The following is an 8,838-nucleotide window of genomic DNA, read 5'->3' on the forward strand; positions in this document are numbered from 1 at the left end:
ATGTCATATGGTTTTAAAATGCCATATATTCACACATGACTCCCACATTTTATCTCTCCCCTGAAATTGAGACTTGTGGATCCAACTACCTGCTCGACATCTCCAACTGATGTCTCATAGGCAGCTCAAATGTAGCAAGTCCAAGACTGAACTAAAATTTTCCATCAAACTTGTTTCTACTGCAAGTATCCGCAGTTCAGTAAACGGCAACTCCTAGTTTTCTAGTTCCAAATGTTTTTTTTTTTAACGTTTTTTGGAATTTATTGATTTGTATTTAAAAGGAACCGTTGACACAGATTCCCTGGAAATCATCTGACTAAACACGAGAAAATAGCTAATTCTACTGAAACAGTAAAATAATTCCAAGACATATGGTTTACCCAACAGAATAATACTGTAGATGCTGTCTCTGATACAAAAACTCACTGTTCCTTACTCTTCTAAACACACAGTGGTATATAGTTAACAATATTCAATCACTTCTGTTCTTCCTTGAATAGATAAAAATTAAAATACCAATTAAAAAACTAATATATCTTCTCTTTAAATGTTTCTTACAGATACAATTTCAATATTTTCATTCAACAGTGGTGTGGTTTAAGAGATTATTTTTCATTCACAAGTCAAACAACACTCCACACAAAGAGGAACAGACAGTCTATAGGCTCGTACTGCGAATAAAGTCTTCAGGAATGCAGCAACGGACATTTCTAAAATACAAAGTGGATAAAATTCGGAGAGGATACATGCAATAAAGCTCTACTAAGCAAATGGCCACAGACCTAGAACATTCTACTGATAATTTCAATGGGACTCCAGATGCTTCCAAACTCAACATGAACTCTCATCTTAGGCTTTGTACTTTCCTTTTCCAGTTTCACTAATGACACAAACATGACTCAAATCCCTGAAGTATTCATTATAGTCAAGGGCATATCCTACAATAAACTTGTCTAGATTTCAAATCCAACAAAGTCTGATTTATAGCCAACACGTCAAGGGGTCTTCTTCACCAGCAAGCTTCCAAACTTGACCATCTTTGGATTATGCTCCTTGACCAACAAAAACAAGGTTTGCATTGTTTTGTCAGTGTCAGTTTATCCTCAATAATCAAGACATTCTTTCCAGTCAAAGTTGAGAGATCAGGATGCCTGCGTGGCTCAGTCGGTTAAGCCACTGCCTTTGACTCAGGTCATGATTCCAGGATCCTGGGATCGAGTCCCATGTTGGGTTCCTTGCTCAGCCAGGAGCCTGTTTCTCTCTCTGCCTCTGCCAGCCACTCTACCTGCTTGTTTTCTTTCTCTCTCTGTCTCACTCTCTCTAACAAATAAATAAATAAAATCTTAAAAAAAAAAGTTGAGAGATCATCTCCATCATTTACTTTGATGTTCCCTGTTCACTGGTCATTACAGTAGCTCTTCAGTCTGATGAAATCTACAGTAACGGGAATGGATCCATCACAATTTCTGCTCAGTGCTTTGATACAATCCAGCAGGTCAGCAAAGAATTTATAGCCTCCCTTGAGCACACAGAGGGCTACGATGGGACGGCCTCCCAGGTCTTCCTCACCTCTTCAGTAAGCTGCTCAGTCCTGTCCATAATTCCATGAGGAATAAACACCTTTTCCAAATCCTCAGCATAATGATGAGGTATACAGAGTAAGTCTAGGTCACCACCTGGTTCATCATCACTCATCATGATGCTGGGGTCGCCACTGTGGAGCCCAGTGGGCATACGGGTGATCCGCAGCCTGGAGAGGAGGAAGCCGGGGTGCAGCAGAGGAGGCGGAGGCTCCACAGAAGGTGGCAACACGTGGGAAAGCTGAGCGATGTGCTCGCTGTTGCTCTCTAGGCTGCTGCTGGAGCAGAGGCCTCTACTTCCCAATCTCGTAGTCATTTATAGCTCCTATCTTTTTCCATGCCCCACATCAAATCCTTCAGCAAATCCTGTCCGCTCACTCTTCAAAATCTGTCCAGAATCTGACCACTTCTCGTCACTTCTACAGCTATCACCACTCTGTCTTACCTGGATTAGTACAATAACCACATAGCATAGCAGCCGGCTGCCTCAAAAGCATTCTCTCCAGTCCTCCACCGACTTTTCATTCCACTCAGCTTAAAAGCAGCATTCGTAGCTGTCTTCAAGCCGTCCACCCCACCCCACCCCTGCTCCCGTCCCTAGCATTTTCTGGCTCAGTCTTCTACTACTTTGCCCTTGACCACTGTACTCCAGCCACACTGGCCTTCTTGGGACTCCTCAAATCATCTAGGCACACTCCTGTCACAGGTCCTTTTTACTAACAATTATACAGGCCTAGAATACTTCACCCTCAAGCAGCCACATTATGACTTACGACTTATGCCTTCATGGGCACTTTGTTCAAATGTCCCATTATCGCTGTGGCTTTCTCTCACCACCCACTCTGAAACAGTGCCACTTCCCCATCCCCATCCCCATCCACACCACCCCTAGCCCTCTGTCATTCTTCTCTGCTTTATCTTTCTCCCAGGCACTCATCACCACTTTCCTTACTTCTTATATAGTTTACCTTTTTACTGCAGATCTCCAAAGAAAAGCTTCATAAGAAAAAGAATTTGTCATGTTCACCACTATATGCTTAATACCACTCTAGAACAGTGCCTGACATATATTGTAGGCATTCATTAAGAAACACTAATATGCAATAAACAGATTTTAAAAATGCTCAAACTTACTAGTAATCAACAAAATACAAATTAAACAAAAGTGAGATGCTATTTCATCTGCAAACATTATTAATTTTTGGCAAGGATGCGGAGACCAAAGCCAGTTCTCAGCCCCAGAGGCAGGACACAGTCGTACAAGCACTTTGGAAAGCCCTCAGGCGATATCGAGAACAGGTACACGGGGGCGTCATAAGGTTCAGCAGTCTCACTAGTGCATGCCAAACTTGCTAGTGCACGCCAAAAAAATGATCAAGGCACTCAAGGTCACATGATTTGTAGAAGTAAGAAATCTGAATACTTCAAATGTCTATCAGTAGAGGAACAGATAAGTAAAATAGGTAATAGTCATCTGATAAAAACCATTCATCAGCTGAAAGAATGAGACAAATCTCCCATGTTTTAACATAGATCTAGAAAGCAAAATGTACAGTGTAAAAATACATTTGGATGTGAAATTCAGTATTATTTTATATAAGGATAAAATAAAAGCATATGTAAAATAACCACCATTTTATAGATATAATAAAAACAAAACCATAGATGGATTCATGACAGTAGTTACCTCTAAGAAGGAAAGAAAATAGAATTGGGAAATAGGGCATAGAGGATTTCAAATTTTTCTGTATTTCTCTCTTTTTAAAAACACAGTAGAAAAAGTTAATATCTATTCACTTGGAATGAATTTATTTTATTATCTTATTAGGTTATCTTATTATATTATCTTCTCTAGTGTTCTATATTAAAATTTTTCAATAAATAATGACTGATAACTTTATTAAGTCTAACAATTAGAGTACACAAATGCCAACCTAAGCAAATAGGGAAATTAAAAAGATTAGTAATAATCCATTCCCTACTCTCAATGATAGATATGTTCAGTCATTTCATAGTGCATAATCTGAGACCACTCAAATTATGTTGGCCTTCACAAGCAGGTTTTACGTAGAGAAAATAAGGAAGAGTCAATAGGAAAAAAAAAATCTATGAAACTTAATAGTCATGGTAATCATAATTTTAACTGTTCAAAATGTAACACACAGAGTGAATTACTATTTACAAAAGACTTAGAGGTTCAAGTTCCTTTTACTATAATAACCAGGAAGAATGGATCCATAAGTCCTGCTAGTGGAACAATCTTCTATATTTTTACATTTTGATAAAGTCACTAATGATATATTTTTGAAATTTAAGCACAAATCCACTAAGAGGAGGAAGCAAAGCAATCATGAAATTTAGGATGAAGAGTAACTTCTTCTTTTAAGAGTGACTTGAAAAAAAAAAAAGAATAACTTGAAACTTTACTGCTTCATCAAAATCACAAGAAAAACAGAATATTTCTGATATAAATATACTAAATAAGAGAATATTTTTAAACTTGCCTTAGCATGCTGTTAATGGCTCCCAGTTTATTAGCTTGCTCACAGTCTTCTAATTCTTTGGTATTGTTTGCTACTTTCGAGTACTGAAAGGAAATACATAGTAAAGTTTAGTAAGAACTATTAGCTTTCTCTTTATTTCAAGTTCCATTGGCAATCTGTCAATGATGACACGGATACATCCTATTATCAAAACCTCTCACATACGTAAGAAATGGAAATCAAAATGAGTCACAAATTCCCACCAACTAAAGAAGACATTAAAAACAATTACCACTGGTATGTTGGTGATCATGTAAAATAAGAAAACCCTCTTGGGAAAGTAATTGGACAATATTTATCTAGAGCTATAAAATGAATAAACCCTTGAACTAACAGTCTTATAACTGAAACCATATCCAGAGCAACACTAAAAAACAAAATCAAAAATGAAGTACGACCACTTTAGAAAGTATTTGGTACTATCTCATCATGCTAAGATAGACATAATCAATGGCCCAGCAACCTTACTTCTAAATATCTACCTAAATATCTACCTATCTACTCTTACATGTGTACACAATGAGACGAAGGATGAAAATGCTGATACATCACTGTTCATAAGAGCAAAAAACTCCAAACAATTGAAATGCCCATCAGCAGAGGAAGAGCTAACCAAGGAGATACTCATCCAATGGAGTACTACACAACTATTAAAATTAACAAAGCTACATATATCAGCTGAGACAAAATTTCAAAAGCATGATGAAGAATAAAAAATAACTGAAAAAATATTTCTAAAATTAAAAAAAAATTTAATGCCATTTAAAAGTACCATGCCCAAATACCTTGATAACTGGGTACCCTATACAGTATAATCCTGAAGATGACAGGTTGACTAGTTGGAACACAAGACTAAAAATACATGCATGATAAAACACCTGTTGCACAGAGCATCTGATACTGTAGTTATACTATGCTACTATAGTTCTTCTACAGAAGACAGAATTGATGTATCTCAAAAGAATCTATATAATTTAACTGTAAAAACATACAAGCTCTCTGCCTGCGGCAAGAATTAGAAAGGTGGGACTATGGAGCAAAATGTTCCTACTGGCAACTAATTCCAGAGCAGTTCTCTTCTGCAACCACTGTCAAGCAGGAAATGGTAAGTTTCACAATGTAAAGCAAAAATATTCAAGGAAGAAAAGTGACTCACCTTATTAGAACTCCCAGCTTTAATTCCGACTGGAATTTTGCTCTTAAAAGAATAACAAGAAAAATTTTACAAAGTTATCTTCATGTTTTATTGAGATTTCTCACAAATGAGTAATGCCACTGCTCAAATACAGAGACTATTTTATTCTATGATGAAAAAGTGAACATTCATTCAAATTGTTTTCATACTATCTAATAAACCAATTTATGGACTTGTAAATCTTAATTTAGCAAACTGAACAACATATACAGAATAACAGTGTCAAAATCAGCTATAATTTTTTAAAAAGATTTTATTTATTTATTTGACAGAGAAAGAGAGATCACAAGTAGAGAGGCAGGCAGAGAGAGAGAGAGGGAGAAGCAGGTTCCCCGCTGAGCAGAGAGCCCCATGTGGGGCTTGATCACAGGGCCCTAAGATCATGACCTGAGCCAAAGGTAGAGGCTTAACCCACTGAGCCAACCAGGCACCCCAAAATAAGCTATAATTTAAACTGGAATGCACTATGGAATAGTTCACATAATTTTTAGGTTAAAAAAAACTGACAAAAATCACTTTTCCATAAACTTTCCTACCACAGAAAAAGAAGCTTTAAAAATTTTCAAAGTTCCTTGAAAAATTTTACGCTCAATCTTAATTTCTGCTCTAAACTGACATCTAAAGTGAAGGCTGTTTGGGATTAATACTGACAGAATCAGTTCCTTGGTGCACAGGATTCACCTCGCTTTACCAATCTAGGTAATCAGGGTTTACTAACAGAAAATCCCTATGTCCAGCTTTCTTTTCTACAAAGCCAATAATTAGTTTCAGGTTTTAATCAGCAAACCTAGAAATCATTATAACTGGTTCATCAGAGATAATTTTAAACAAAAAACCATATCTGAAAGCAGAAAATCACAGGTTGATCCTCTAATCAATCTAGGGGACTGATTTCCAGCATCAGAATCTATGGTATAGCAAAATACCGACTAAAATCTTTTCATGTGTCATGGTAAATTTTAGCTTAGGTAAATTTAACCAAATATTCAGAATAAATATCTTCCTGCCAGGTGGAAGAATATAAATAATGATAAGAGATATTTCCCTAATCAATAAAAAGATTAATAGATTAAAACATTACTTGTTGCATTTTATTATTTTACTATTGGCTAGTACATCTAACAGAAGGCAGAAGAGAGAAGACTGTAAAACTTAAGTCAAATCTAACAGCCACGAACCTGAATTTAAAATGTGGAAGGAATACTAACCAAAAGTGACTGCTGGCTACAGTGTGTCCTCTGACTAGTGTAGTATAATATGCTAAAATCAAAATCTTTAGCAGCTTTTCTAAAGGTTTGATGACAAATACAATAACTTGACTTATGCAAATCTTAACAATAAACCTTTTAGAAATACTGGGGTAGGCATCACAGATGGTTGTCACGAATAACACATAACAATCACAGAAGAGAATTATTAGAAGTAATGAAAAATGTAAAACTAATAACTAAATCAAGAATGAAATAAAACCAGCTGGGATTGAGGCTGGGAAGATGATGGGGTAGGAGGACCCTAGGCTCACCTCTTCCTATGGATACAACTAGAGAACAAAAACTTCACACAAATAACCTAGAAAACAACCCAAAGTCTGGCAGAAAAAACTCCGCAACTAAAGGCAGAGAAGAGGCCACATCGAATTGGGTAGGAAGGGTAGAGATGCGGTGGGCAACAAAACAGGTCGTGGCTGTCCAGAGTCAAGAACTGGAGGTATGGGGAAGGCTGAGAAACAGACTATCACACATGCACGGGGAAGACCGATCCCCATAACTTTTGGTTTTGAAAGCCAGAGGCTCCAAATTTCAGGAGTTCCTACAACCAGTGGGACTTGAAGCCTGGATTTTAAAAATCAGCACCTCCACTCTGGGAGAGCTGAAAGGCATTAGGAAGCAGAGTTCCTGCCCTTAAAACAGACAGCGGGGCAGGGGAGGGGGGGGGGGAGATAGGACAAACAGCCTAGGTAGCTCCAACATAGAAGCAGCAATTTGAAAAACACCTAGGGCATATGGGAGGGAGACTTACTAATCTCAGAGCATGTCCCAAAAGGCAGGTTTCACAGGGAGACCCCTCCAGGAACAAAGGAGGCAGGCACCATTTCCCTCACCTCGGCACCCCCACTCACAGCATAAACACATAGGCCTATGGGAACCAGCACTATGCAACGCTTCCTAGCTAAATTGCTTACACTGAGCCCCACCCACCTATACCTAGTAAGGTCCCCTTTTCCACACATTTGTGTCAGTTCTGGTTTTGGATCCCCTCCCACGGAAGACCAGTGTAAACATCACAAGCGCAGCTTCTCCTGACCCACACGTTTTGCAGGGCCTCAGTCTGGGCAGCTGTGGACCTTGCAAGAAGCTCAAGACACATCCTGTTGAAACTGGTACCCCACCCACACAGCCCTCCATCCGCCAGTGCAGGAAATAGGTCTTTCTCACAAATAGACCAGCACACACCTTGTTAAAACGTGCCGGACTCCAGCGGGGGACCAAACACAGCCCACAACAAGCTAAGAGAGCCTCTTAGACAACTGGACTAAAGGAAAAGCTCGCCAGGACACAAGAGCAGAGCATATGCAACACACACAGGACACAGTCCCTGAAGTGCCAGGTCCCGGAGAATAGGGGACAACACTACCACAGGGCACTACAGGACATCCTGTTCATAAGACCATGAACTTCAAGAGGAGGACGCAGAGCTGACTTCGCTAACACACAGAAACAGATACAGAGAATCAGACGAAATGAGATAAGGAATATGTCCCAAATGAAAGATCAGGACAAAACCACAGCAACAGACCAAAGTGAAATGGATATAAATAGTATGGCTGACAGAAAATTTTAAGTAATGATCATAAACATACTCGCTGGGCTTGAGAAAAGAATGGAGGACGTCAGGGAGACCCTTAACACAGAAATAAAAAGGAACACATCAGAGATGAAGAACACAATAAATGAAAATAAAAATACACTAAATGGAATAAATAGTAGGCTAGAGGAAACAGGCAAATGAATTAACAACCTGGAAGACAGAGTAAAGGAAAGTAATCAAGCCAAGCATGTGAGAGAAAAACAAAGTTATATAAAATGAGAATAGACACAGGAAAATCAGTGACTCCATTACGTGTAATAACATTCAAATTACAGGGATCCTGGAAGAAGAAGAAAAAGAAGAGAACAGAAATTTTGTTTGAAGAAATAATAGCTAAAAATTCCTGAATCTGGGGAAGGAAACAGATACTGAGATCCAGGAGGCAGAGAGATCCCCCAACAAAATCAACCCACGGTGATCCACACCAAGACACATAGTTAAAATGGCAAAAAGTAGTGATAAAGAAAAAAAATTTTTAAAGCAGCAAGAGAAAAGAAAACCATAACATACAAGGAGAAACCCCATAGAGCTGTCAGCTGATTTTTTTCCTGAAGATTTATAGGCCAGAAGAGAGTGGCATGATAGATTTCAAGTGCTGAAAAGAAAAATCTGTAGCCAAGGATACTCTATCCAGCAAGCCTATCATTCAGAA

The 8,838-nt window shown here is 38.4% G+C and overlaps 1 pseudogene; it reads right to left on the bottom strand.

Annotated features, from left to right (window-relative positions):
* Nucleotides 1-831: 831 nt before the first annotated feature.
* LOC116863528 lies at nt 832-1,896 on the bottom strand (annotated as a pseudogene).
* Nucleotides 1,897-8,838: the final 6,942 nt, after the last annotated feature.

Source organism: Lontra canadensis, unplaced genomic scaffold (assembly GCF_010015895.1).
Source record: "Lontra canadensis isolate GAN:19392208 unplaced genomic scaffold, GSC_riverotter_1.0 scaffold1465, whole genome shotgun sequence".
NCBI classification, from domain to species: Eukaryota; Metazoa; Chordata; class Mammalia; order Carnivora; family Mustelidae; genus Lontra; species Lontra canadensis.